Source organism: Microcaecilia unicolor, chromosome 8 (assembly GCF_901765095.1).
Source record: "Microcaecilia unicolor chromosome 8, aMicUni1.1, whole genome shotgun sequence".
In the NCBI taxonomy this organism is placed as follows: domain Eukaryota; kingdom Metazoa; phylum Chordata; class Amphibia; order Gymnophiona; family Siphonopidae; genus Microcaecilia; species Microcaecilia unicolor.
In genome coordinates, this window is record NC_044038.1 from 59,390,953 (window position 1) to 59,403,698 (window position 12,746).

Consider the following 12,746-nt stretch of genomic DNA (forward strand, 5'->3'; position numbering starts at 1 on the left):
TCCATTGAAGCTGGCGCCGACGAAAAAGTTTCTTTTGAATCTGACGTCGCTGCACGTTGCACGTTGTACGTGCAGGACGTCAGACTCAGAAACAATTTCTGAGTCTGACGTCCTGCACGTACAACGTGCAGCGACGTCAGACTCAAAAGAAACTTTCGTCGGCGCCAGCTTCAATGGAAGAATTAAAGGACCAAAGGCAGCCGGCAGCGGCAGGAGGACGCGGACCTCGGCTGGCGGGGGTTGGGGTCCCCCGCCAGCGAAGGTAGGCGAGCAACGGAGGGGGAGGGTTGGCAGCGGTAGGGGGGTCCAGGGCGAAATCTGCGGGGGCCCAGGCCCCTGAGGCCCCACGCAGATACGCCCCTGCCTACAACATACCTTTCATAATTAACTGCGGAAACCAGTACAATTTAAAAAAAATCAAAGTATACAGTACTGCACCAAACCAGATGAATAAAAAAAAAAAACACAAGAAAATTTCAAAAAAATGGTAACACTGGAAATAAGTAAAAAAAAACAAGAAATAAACCCTCCGGGTTGCATGAAATCCTATATAATAAAACGCACCTCCAACATTCTGAAGCTGACTGCATGGCTGAGGCATTCCTGCTCTCTGTATCCATTCTCCTGAATTGACATCACGTACTTCCGGTTTCGTCACAAGCAGAAGTGACCAACCACACGAGGTTTCTCGGCTTCAGAATGTTGGAGGTGCATTCTATTAAATAGGATTGGTCAGTTCCTTGAAGCACAGCCAGAGCTCAGCGTCCTGCACAGTAAAGTTCTGACACCAGAGAGAGAGAGGGGGGGCCTGACACCAGAGGGGGGGGGGAGGTATCTCTGTCACACACACACTCTCTCTCACAGTCAATGTCTTTCTCTCTCTCACTCTCACACACTCTATGTCTCACCCTGTATCACATTCACTCTCTGTGTGTCACACAGTCACTCACACACTCAGTCTCACAGAGAATCTGTGTCTCACACACACACACTCTCTCTCTCTCGCACTCACTGTATCTGTGTGCTCACACACACTCTCTCTCTCGCACACACTGTATCTGTGTGAAACACACTCTCTCTCTCTCTCACACTGTGTCTCACATATGCACTTGCACACACTCGCACCCAGACTCACTCTCTCTCACACACAGTCACTCTCTCATACACTCTCTCAAACATACACACTCCGAGGAAAACCTTGCTAGCGCTTGTTTCATTTGTGTCAGAAACGGGCCTTTTTTTACTAGTTTACATATAAAGTTATATTTACCATTTTAGATTCAGAATGAAAAACTTAAAACCTAATAACAGTAGAAGTAGGAGTTGGAGCCGGTGTCAGACAGTAGAAAAATAGAGGAGTTTGAGTTGAAGGTTTGGTGTAACAACTCCATAGCCCTACTTGCTATGCAATACCAATTGGGATATATTCTAGTTTTCTTTAACATCAGACAATTTTGAGCTACTCAAGCCATGAAAGTACCTGCATAGAATATATGTGAACCATTTTGGCTATACTCACACAAAGGCGATATATCAAACCCATGACCCCTTGACCCGTAACAAAATGACAGTTTATTAGTTGTCCCACAGGCATCTCCCTGGGGAGAAGTATAATGAAGTCTCTATTCAATAACTCTAAGGTGGTTCACTACTAAAGCAAACAAGCTTCCTGGTAAGAGGGTGAAGCAAGGAATTCCCCTTGCTAAGGAACTAATAAACCAGTACTTCTGCTTGAACTCTTTTCGATCATTAAAACAAAAGGAGCACTTTTTCAAACTTCCTTTCTATGCAGTGGAACTGTAATTCCACATTCCTCTTTCAAATAGGACAGTTCTGGAATCCTGATATTTTTTTGCTTTTTATTGAGTAGTTAATTGTTAATAAGGGAAAGGGGAATACAAGAAAAACAAAAAACATAACATATTCTATGGACATAGTGAGAGACCAACGTGGACTATGAAGAAATGTCACACAGAATACTGTAGCACTCACAGTTACACCACTCAACTTAGCCTCCTCATTCTATACAAGGTTGCCTAAATTTAAGCATCTTTAATGCACTTAGAATTACAGAATACTGGCATTCGCACAGGTTTAAGTGCACACTTACGTGCAGCATGCATAAATGACAATAGTATGCGTAAGCACTGTTCTATAATTATGTGCTAAAATAGTTTAGCACATAAGCGTTAGAAGGCATTCACATGGGAGGGGCAAGGGCTGCAGTCTGAGTACTGTTTTGCTTACTTGCAACTACGGTAATATACAGCAATAAGATATATAAAATTGGAACTGCCAACATTGAGGCATGTAAATTATAGAATACTGCAAATTACATTTATATACATCACATTTAGGTGCTAACACTTACAGCAGCCACAGATCTGATGGAAATGGGAGTGCCTAAATATAGGTGAATTAGGCCAGCATTCTATAATTGCAGTTACATGTGTAAATGTTGTTACAGCATAGGTGCATTACCTGCTTCATATTGGCACCTGAATGGTAGTGCCCAGTTATAGAATTACCCCATATGACTAAATAGTTGGTTTTTATTTACAAATACCACGACTGAAGTGATCATATAGTCCTGGTTTCGCAGCTGTGTCATCTTCATGTTTATAAAAGAGGCAGAGTTTCACCAGTAATATTCATTTAACTGAACTGTGCCCTTCCTGTTCTGCAGAATGCAGTGGAAGGCCGTGACCACTGAAGTGTTTTGCCCTTTTCACCACTGCGGTTGCCACAAAGGCATTTCCAATTTTATATAATCTTATTGCTGTATATTACCGTAGTTGCAAGTAAGCAAACCAGTGCTAAGACTGCAGCCATTCCCAACCCAGTCCTTGGGGCAAACCTAGTCCCATCAGATTTTCAGGATATCCACTATTGATATGCAAACCTCTCCTCTCATGCATATTCATTGTGGATATCCTGAAAACACAAGGTGTAACGCAAGGACTAGGTTGGGAATGGCTGGTTCAGAGAAACAATCTGACTGAGCTGAAGAGGAATGATCAGCAATAACAGTGGGAGCACAGGGTTTAAGCGGCCATCTTGGTGGGATGGCCCAGAACCTAAATATTTAAAGGATGGCTCCCCTGCCCAAAGAAACCCATAGGTTGTACACCAGATATACTGAAGTTGTGGTTAGAACTATAAAGGATAGCAGGAAACGCTTATTTGACTTCTGTATGTCCTTCTTAGCTACCACTGATTTATTTATCTTTAGCTCATACATTGTCAGTGGTAGCTCAAGGCAAGTTACATTCAGGTGCAGTAGGTATCTCCCTGTCCCCAGGCGGCTTATAATATAAGTCTGTACCTGAGGCAATGGAGGGTTACAAGATCATAAAGAGCAGCAGTGGTTCTCTAACCACTAGGCTACTCCTTTGTTCCTATGCTTTTTGCCTAAATCTGCATTACTTTGTATTGTTAGTTGTATTGCTGTAATTGCCTATTGCTCATGTTTGATCTATTCTTACTGTACACCGCCTTCAGTAAATTCCCTCAAAAAGGCAATAAATAAATCCTAATAAATAAATACTAAACTGACAAAAAAAATTCAGACAAAAAATTAAAAGGAAAAGCAAACAGGTTTCAGAGGAAGCTGAAAGGTTTCAAATAAACTTCTTTCAAAATCCCCATGATGGTGAAGCAGAAACCAGCAGTTTACAATTAATGATTCAGATATGTAATTCCTCTTAAAGAGTTTATAAAATAGGAGGCAACAGATATAAACAAGCATAGATACTAAAATGTGCTACCAGTTTAGAGTCCGCTAACACAATTGATGTGTGTTACTTTACTGCCAAGTTCCATTTTATACATTAGGACTTAGTTACTTATAGTGCGCATTTTCATGTGCGCTATAGCAAGGTAGTACAGGTTACAAACTATGGCCAAAACTGACCTCCCAAAGATCACACAGCATGTCAGCAGAAAAAGTAGGATCTGAACTGTGGTTTCCCTGGTTCTCAGCTAATTGTTGAGATTACGAGGCCATGCCACAGAATTTCTCCATGTAAATCATTTAATGAAAGATTCTTGACTGCTGCAGATTTTAGTTCCCAAAACCTGAATTTCTAGGGATCCTAATTTTTTTTTGTTCTTCCAGGGCCATCTTTCCTCCTTTTAGTAAGTTACAAAAGAATTCCTAAAATATTATCTGGAGTCCTTTTACTAAGCTACAATAAGCACTAATGTGTACTTGCCGCAGTTTAAAAGGGCTTACCGTGGGGTGAGCTGAGGCATCCCACAGTACAGTGGCAGCCCACACTGCCTTTCCCTCCCCAACCCCCTTTCCCAAAATTACCTTTTTCTTTTCTTTTCTTGTTTTTCAAAAGAAGGTGGCAGCGGCAACTCCCATAGGCTGCCCTGCCACCAGTCCCGGCTCCTCCTCTCTACTGTGGACGGTCTGCCTTTCTGAATTTCCTGTTTCCTCAGAGGCATGCCGCAGGGAGAAGGAGCGGGACTGGCAGCAGGGCAGCTTATGGAAGTTGCTGCCGCTGTCTTCTTTTGAAAAACAAGAAAAGAATAGAAAAGGTAATTTGGGGGGAGGGGGTTTGAGAGGGGAGGAGAGAGAGTGGCAGCTCATTCTGTCTTGGGCCAACCCTGCCACAGGAAGTTTCAAATGTGCACGCACTACCCACATGCTTAAATTTTTTTTTTGTTTTTGCCAAGGGGGCATTATTATCTGAGGACAGAGTGTGTGTGGTAGTGTGCTTATCAGCACATCAGCACTACCACATGCAAACTGATTAGCACATGGGCCCTTACTGCCTACAAAACAGGTGGCGCTAAGGGCTCACACACCAATCTTTGTTAATGGCCACGTGCTAATGGTAACATGAGTGCATGGCCATTAATTCGGAAAATGGAAAATTGGCCATTTTCCAGCTGTGGTAAAAATGGCCTTGGCATGTGGGAAACACCCACATAAAAGCGCACTAAGGCCACTTTCTACTGCAGCTTTGTAAAAGGACCCCAATAAATTAGCATGAGAAATAGTAGCTGCACTCATGTTGAGCTCAGTAATTGGAGCAGGCTGAGATACAGACTCACCCCCAATCTATTAATGGGCAAATGAGCAGATATCATCATCATAACTACAGGACAAAAGAAAGACACACACAACACATCAAACTGCAGGCAATTCTCCCCCTCCCCCACCCGATTACTAGTGTTCAGCCAGGAGGTGTTTCTTACCTGGCTACTGTTGAACATACATTATAGTTGTCCTTTAGGCTTAATACAGGGCTAGACAAAATAACTTTAGATTTTTAAGCCACGCCTATGTCACACTAGAGTACTTGTATGTAATATAAAAAAAATGCTTAGGTTGTACCACAGAAAAGCAGTAAATCAAGAATCAAACTATATTCAAGATTCCATATTGCTCATACGTTTGATGAAGCTAAAGAAATATAAAATGGATTTACAGTGTTCTGTTCACAGAACTTGGGACTTGTTCAATTAATGTTAATTTGATTTATAACCCACATTTTTAGTGTACATCCAAAAATGTAAATAAATAAAAATCAAAGGACCATGAATAACAAATAGGAACAAAGTTATATAGAGAGAGTTGCCTATGTGGAAAGACCAAAGCAGCAGAAATCTCACCTAGATTCAAGACAGACATTTATGTCTGCTTGGAACATGTAAAGTATATGGAAACACACATTTTCTTTTATTTAAGTTTCTATTGAATTAGTAAGAGTTCCAACAGAACCCATCGCAAAACAAAACAAAAACCACATACATGATTAACAGCAAAGATAATGTCTTCAATATTCCCTCATAGCACAAATTATTAAAGAAGAAACAGAATTAGTCCAAATAATATAAAACATAACCTACTGAATCATTAAGAGGTCATTTTACTATGCTTTAGTGTGCTCTTACACAGGTCTTTCCCTTGCACTAAAGCCATTTTTACTGCAGTCATAAAAACCTCAATTTTCTATTTTTTGTATTAATGGCCGTGCGCTAAGAGGAGGTTTTTTTTATTAAGACTGATGAAATAAATGGAGTCCATTATATAGCGACATAAATTCAGCATGAAATGCCAATGGAGGGACATTTGAGGTCTTTTTCCCTCCTTTTATAAATAATGTTTGGTGACATAAGTGGTATGCGAATGCTTAAAAAGGTAGTTGTGCATAACTGTTAATTTCTTCAGCTTTCATTGTGTTTGTTAATTTTTTTTTTTTTTTGCTGAAGTCCATCCACAAATTTTTTGTTTTCAATTGCTAATATTGTCATTAGCGCATTGCCATTTAAAAAAAAATTACTGAGGTGGGAGCACTTACTGACACCAATTTTGTAGGTGGTATGGGCTCCCAATCTAATCATCTAATCATGGTACTTTCCCTAAACACAGGGCCCAAAGCGGTTTCCATAAGATTGTAGAACATAAAATTAGTTTAAGTATCAATAGGCTTTCTGAAATAAATATTAAGTCATGGAATTTCTATACCGCCTTTTCCCTAAACATAGTTGCAGTGTGCTAACTAGTTAGGCGGTAATGTAGATTCGCTAACTGGTTTATTAGGATTTACTGCCTTTTTGAAGGAATTCACTTAAGGCGGTGTACAGAAATACGTCAAACATAAGCAATAGACAATTACAGCAGTAAAAATATTCAAACAATACAAAGTATGGCATAGTATACTACTTACGTCTTCACAATATGTAATAAAACATTTTAATAGACAATCCGCCCCTTTCTTTCCGAGCACTCTACCAAAACCCTCATCCACACCCTTGTCACCTCTCGTTTAGACTACTGCAATCTGCTTCTTGCTGGCCTCCCACTTAGTCACCTCTCCCCTCTCCAGTCGGTTCAAAACTCTGCTGCCCGTCTCATCTTCCGCCAGGGTCGCTTTACTCATACTACCCCTCTCCTCAAGACCCTTCACTGGCTCCCTATCCGTTTTCGCATCCTGTTCAAACTTCTTCTACTAACCTATAAATGTATTCACTCTGCTGCTCCCCAGTATCTCTCCACACTCGTCCTTCCCTACACCCCTTCCCGTACACTCCGCTCCATGGATAAATCCTTCTTATCTGTTCCCTTCTCCACTACTGCCAACTCCAGACTTCGCGCCTTCTGTCTCGCTGCACCCTACGCCTGGAATAAACTTCCTGAGCCCCTACGTCTTGCCCCATCCTTGGCCACCTTTAAATCTAGACTGAAAGCCCACCTCTAACATTGCTTTTGACTCGTAACCACTTGTAACCACTCGCCTCCACCTACCCTCCTCTCTTCCTTCCCGTTCACATTAATTGATTTGATTTGCTTACTTTATTTATTTTTTGTCTATTAGATTGTAAGCTCTTTGAGCAGGGACTGTCTTTCTTCTATGTTTGTGCAGCGCTGCGTATGCCTTGTAGCGCTATAGAAATGCTAAATAGTAGTAGTAGTAATGTAAGGTATAAGCAAAGATGAAACGTATAGACAAGTAAGAGAGTAAGAGGAGTTAGAAAAGAAGAGGACTAATTTAAAGAAAGTTACACATGGTTATAGCGGAATGCCCACTCTCTGCCCCTGACACACATTCTCAAATTATCTCATGATGCTATAAGCTCATCCCATGGTACTCCATTTTTTTTTTTTTTTGCTTTGTTAAGCGTGCCTAACACAGCCTAGTAAAACGGCCCCTAAGTGAGGGAGAACGTATCATACAGAAACCTAAATAAGGTAACAAATTTAACAATTCTACTTTTTTTTAAGTTATTTTATATTTACAAATTTTACAACACTTCAACAAAATAACACTTTCATTCAGAAAAAAACAGATCTCTGGGCAATACTAAAACAAATTTTAAAATAAAAAAGGGTAAATACAAAATAAAAGTAAAACAAACAAACAAAAAAACAAATCATCATCATTCTCCTAGGTCCCATAAGTCCACTATAAAAGGGGAGGGCAGACAGGGGGAAAAAAAAAAGGAAAATAATGAACAATGTAAAGGCAGAGAAACAGAAGAATATTAAGAATAATCGAAAATACATGTCACTAGAAGACTTCAGAATTCTAACATACATTCAAATAGGATTTTAGTAGATATGCAGCAAAGAAAAACTTATTACCAAATCATACAATACATTTGCAAGGAAATGCAAATTAAACAATGCACCAATATCGCAAGTCTCCAGGTGCACTGCCAGAAATAATTTGATTTAGGTGTCCGCACCTATAATTTATGCACAGTCCAAAAAAGGTGGGCGTGGAAATTGGAGGGCCATAGGCATTTGTGGGCGGATCGGGAGCATGGTTTTGAGTCATGAGTGTGTAATTGTGGAATAATGGTGCTCCATGTGTAAATTTAAGCACAGGCATTTGCACCAGGTTTTCATTGGAGTAAATGGAAGCACCTAAATTTACACATGACCTCTCCACTTAAGCTGAAATTTAGGCACTGTTTATAGAATACCGCTTAAGTAGGGGATTTTTGGGCGCCATATACAGAATCTAGCCCATAGCTCCTGGGGTAATTTTATAAGAAGCCTTTTTATATGAGAAAAATTATTTACAAAATTACCACCTAGAAAGCACAGAATAAAAACTACAGCTCTTAAAGCTAAAGTCCACAGATCAATCTAAAAATTGCCAATCAAAAAGTCCAAGACAACTTCTAAAAGTCTAGGCCCTGCTGAAAGAAAATAATATAAAGCGTTTTGTAAGCATTCACATCCTTATAGATTTTTTCATACTACTGTTTCAAAAACACAATTCAAAATGTATTAAAAGTAGGAGACTGTGTCACTGATCAACACAACTTATTCTACAGTTTCAACATGAATGACCAATTATAGAAATATTCAAAACGTAATTCAAAAGAAACCAAAGTTGATTGCAAACTCTTTATACCCTTTGCCATAGCGATCCCAAATTAGCTCCATTTTCAAAAACTGCCTTAAGTTGACCCATGCTAAATTAAATAGAGCCCACCTGTGTTCAGTCACAGAAACTGAGCTGATTTGAATAGTCCTGCATGCAAAATCAAGCTGTTTCTGTTCTACAAAGTGAATCTGAAGCAAAGGTCTAAACATGCCATATACAAAGCTGTCGAAGGAGCTTCAGGATAAAGTTATTCAAACGTTCAGCATATTAAAATATTCTTTGGGACACTGCCCAATCCATCAAAAGTGGAAACAGTTTGGCACCTTCAGAACACTGCTTCAATCAGACCATCCTTCTGAAGTCAGTAGCTGTGGCATATGATAACTGCTGAGTAAGGTCACTGTGGGGCCTAAGGTTACTTTAAGAACTACAGATGTGCCTAGATGAGACTGGAGAAAATGTTGACCCATAAAATATGGCCTGCATGGGAAGGTAGCATATGAAATGCTTGCTGCATAGCATTAGCAAAAAAATACTTAGGGGGGCACTGCACACACGTGGGAGAAGGTTTTCTGGTCTAATAAGACCAAAGTGGAACAACAGCTACACAACACACCATCCAACTACCATCATTCCACCTTGGATAGCAGGGATATCGAGCCTTATGAAAATCAAGGGAAAGTCAGATGGTGACAGCAGGAATCTTTCCCCGAGGACAGTTCTGATTGTGTGACTGTTTGATACATCGGCTTTTAGAAGCACCATGAGTTTTTACTTAATTGAGACAATTACCAACAGATTGTGATTCCTGATGCAGCCTGCTCTGGCAAAACGTGGTCACATAGAGTTCTTCCTGTGTTAAGGGTGGTCCTTTATCAATAAATCTGACATCTCTATTTTGGACTCTTGTGGTCTGGTGCTACTTTACTGCATTCCTTGTTAGTCATCAACAAAGAGATGGCCCCCCTAACTTAAGTAGCTGCATAGGACATGTTATCAAGTTTTAAGTGAGCTGTAATCATAGGACATTTAAAGTAATTAAATGTGTATAAGAGAGTAAGTCTATGAGCAGCATAGGATCCTGGGGATAGTATGACAGTTTACATATTAAAAGCAGACTACCCACTGAAAGCAAAAACAGAGCTGCCCAGTCCTTTTAATCTATGTTCAAATGAATGGAAACCTGGGAAGAGACTAATTAAAACACAATGTACTTTGGCAGGGAGCACTGTCAAAAGTCATTTTCCTGAGTTTATAAAGTTCATTGTAAGGGTGGAGAGTACCCATCAAACCACATGTAGGGCACTCAGGAGAGTCAGCACAATCTTATCTTATTTATTCCCACGAAACTGGGCAACGTCCAACATTCAGTCTTTCAAGAACATATGACTTGATAATTCTCCACTGGCTCCTTCAAAATCTGTGCTCTCTGTGCGCAAAAGTTATGAACTGGGAGCATAGTTACAAATTAGTATTTGGGAAAAAGTACATTCTTAGGAAATACAGCATATAACCCCCATACAAACAGCACTGCTAAAAGTATGAACCCTGAATAAAACTGCTTCTGGTCTTTTTTAGGGATATATAGTAAAAGCTAATTGCAGGGGAACTGTACTTCTTACCTTGTTTCATTGTTAAAGGTTAGTAGACCTAGGTTTGGTGACGTTTGATTCAAACAAGCTCGGACTTCCTGTTTCCTATACTCGTTCTAGTTCATCTTGCAAGAAAATATGTACAACCGTTCCTCCTGATCTTTGGAACTATCTTTTGAAGATAGATATGGACAGAATTATTTCAAATTTAGGAAACTGTTAAATGCTTGGCTTGATTTCTAAATATTTTGACTAGCTTTGTGTACGTCATATGACCTAGATATGTTCTTTTATGTTATATTTATATTTTAGGCTGAAACTTTCCTTATTGTTTAAAACTGTTTCAGAAAGGTAAATAGACCTTTCTTGTTCTTAGTTAATTGTAAACAGTCATGATAGTAAATAAAACTTGTTTATTATTATTATAAAGCAACTTTCTAGGACAGACAACATTTAAACAAATAATGAGAAATTAAGATTCTCACCCTTTTTTATTTGCTAATTTCTACTTCAAGGTGACTCCTATTCAATTTTGCTTTGATGAAAGGTGTTAGACGTAGAACTTGAAGCTAATCTTCTTAGTTTCAAGCACAGAGGACTGCAAAACCAAGGTGTTTCTTGCCTGCTCCTGACCTCCAGAATGCTGTATGGGGGGCTGGGTGCAGCTAATTTTGGTTTTCAATAAACGTGGCAGATAAACTGAGCAAGAAAATTAAAGTGTACAACATGTACGATGCCTTGCAAATGCACTGTCATGGAATTTTAGTCACGAAAACTTGCAACCTTGGAATTGAAACAAAAAAGCTAAGATTTTCTGGGGATTTTTTTGTTTGGTTTTTTTTTTAATTTCATGTAACAATAAGGTATTTACAACTTTTTAAAAATCACCTTTAAATAACCTAAACATGCATTTAAACTTAAATTCATTATTTAGATTAGTTAGAAGGATAAATAGAAAGGTAGAGAAATAATACAATAGAAGACTGGTCACTCTTCACATGATTTGTTTCTAAGGGCACCACTTATGAAACATGTGACAAAATCTTTTGCTCATGATAGAAATAGTCACCAGGACAGTCGCACAGTACTGTCCCGTCCTGGAGAGCCACCAACAGATGTGATTGTTACCTTACTTTCTGATCCCTGCACCCTCGCTCATTTCAAAGGACATAAAACTATCTTGCAACATGCAACTTCCAAGCTAACAACTGGCATTTCTATCTGGAGCGATCTGCTCTGTTCATCTTACCTGTAGTGCCAGGGGATTCCAGATGGAAGTCAGGTTTGGAACTCTATGGGCTAACAGATTTCTTTGCCGTCCCTGCTCTAAAGCTGTATTAGCTTCTCCTTTCGTTCACATGTGTTTAAAAATGTGTATATTTCACCTGAAAGTACACATTCTCCTCAAAACAGAAAAAAAAAAGTTTAATCCCTAAGCAGTTACGCTCTGTTCCATGTCCCTGCCATTATCCAGCCAAAGAAGACAAGGAGGAGGGGAAAGCAAAGTCCAGGAAGTACTGAGGCGTTGGGCTGAGAGACTAACTTCAGGACTCTGCACACTGTTCCCTTTGTTCCTGACCTTGCACCTTCACAGTAGCAATCTGCAAGCAGGCACATATTTCCCTAACATTTTATTAATGCATTTTTGTTCACGTGATACAGGGAGAGAAATGTTTATCAGCCAGAAACACACCTTCTCACTCACAACAAAAACAGAGCATGGTGCCTGATTCACCCCCTTTGCCAGCAAAAAGAAGTTCAGAGTTTATATTCCACTTGAATCTCATAGGTTCTAAGTGGATGACAATCGGAGGAAGTCAGAGAGTAACAGGAATATACCTTACATCAATAAGTTTATCCTTACCCACAGTCATCTTGATTTAACATAGTGTCAGAACAAATTTACGGAATAAGGCTTTTATTTGCCTCCTAACATCTAGATAGTTGAGAGACCCATATAATTTTACTAAAATCTATTTCTTGTTTGACTGCTTGAAATGCAAAGAGAGAATCAAATATTCTTAGTATTTTCTTACCCTTAATAAGAGGAAAGCTAAAAAAAAATTGAAAGTATTTGATTGACGATTTCTACAAATATTTGTAAATAAAAAATGCTCATACAAATATGGTAGTGTGAGTCACACAAGATTTTATAAAGAAAGCAGAATGGGGATCACGTGACGCTATGCACAGGAGCGGACGCTAGACGAATTGCTCCTGCCTTCTCCTCAAGAATCGAGTTGAAAAACTCACCCTAAAAGCGTTTGTTTGATTGTTATCGGCAAGAGGAAGCTTTGGGAAA

At 39.4% G+C, this 12,746-nt stretch overlaps 1 protein-coding gene across 7 annotated transcripts in view; it reads right to left on the reverse strand.

The window, feature by feature from the left end:
* Positions 1–12,746, reverse strand: part of RAB11FIP3 (RAB11 family interacting protein 3) — a 304,304-nt gene that overhangs the window by 125,879 nt on the left and 165,679 nt on the right. Inside the window, exon 1 of one of the 7 annotated variants that reach the window (XM_030211112.1) lies at positions 11,694–11,959. The exons of 5 other annotated variants lie outside the window; for them this stretch is intronic. The gene's annotated coding sequence lies outside the window, so the exon portion shown is untranslated. Of the gene's footprint in view, positions 1–8,098; positions 8,122–11,693; positions 11,960–12,746 lie in introns of those variants that run through there. One more of the 7 variants, XM_030211113.1, reaches the window with a different exon arrangement.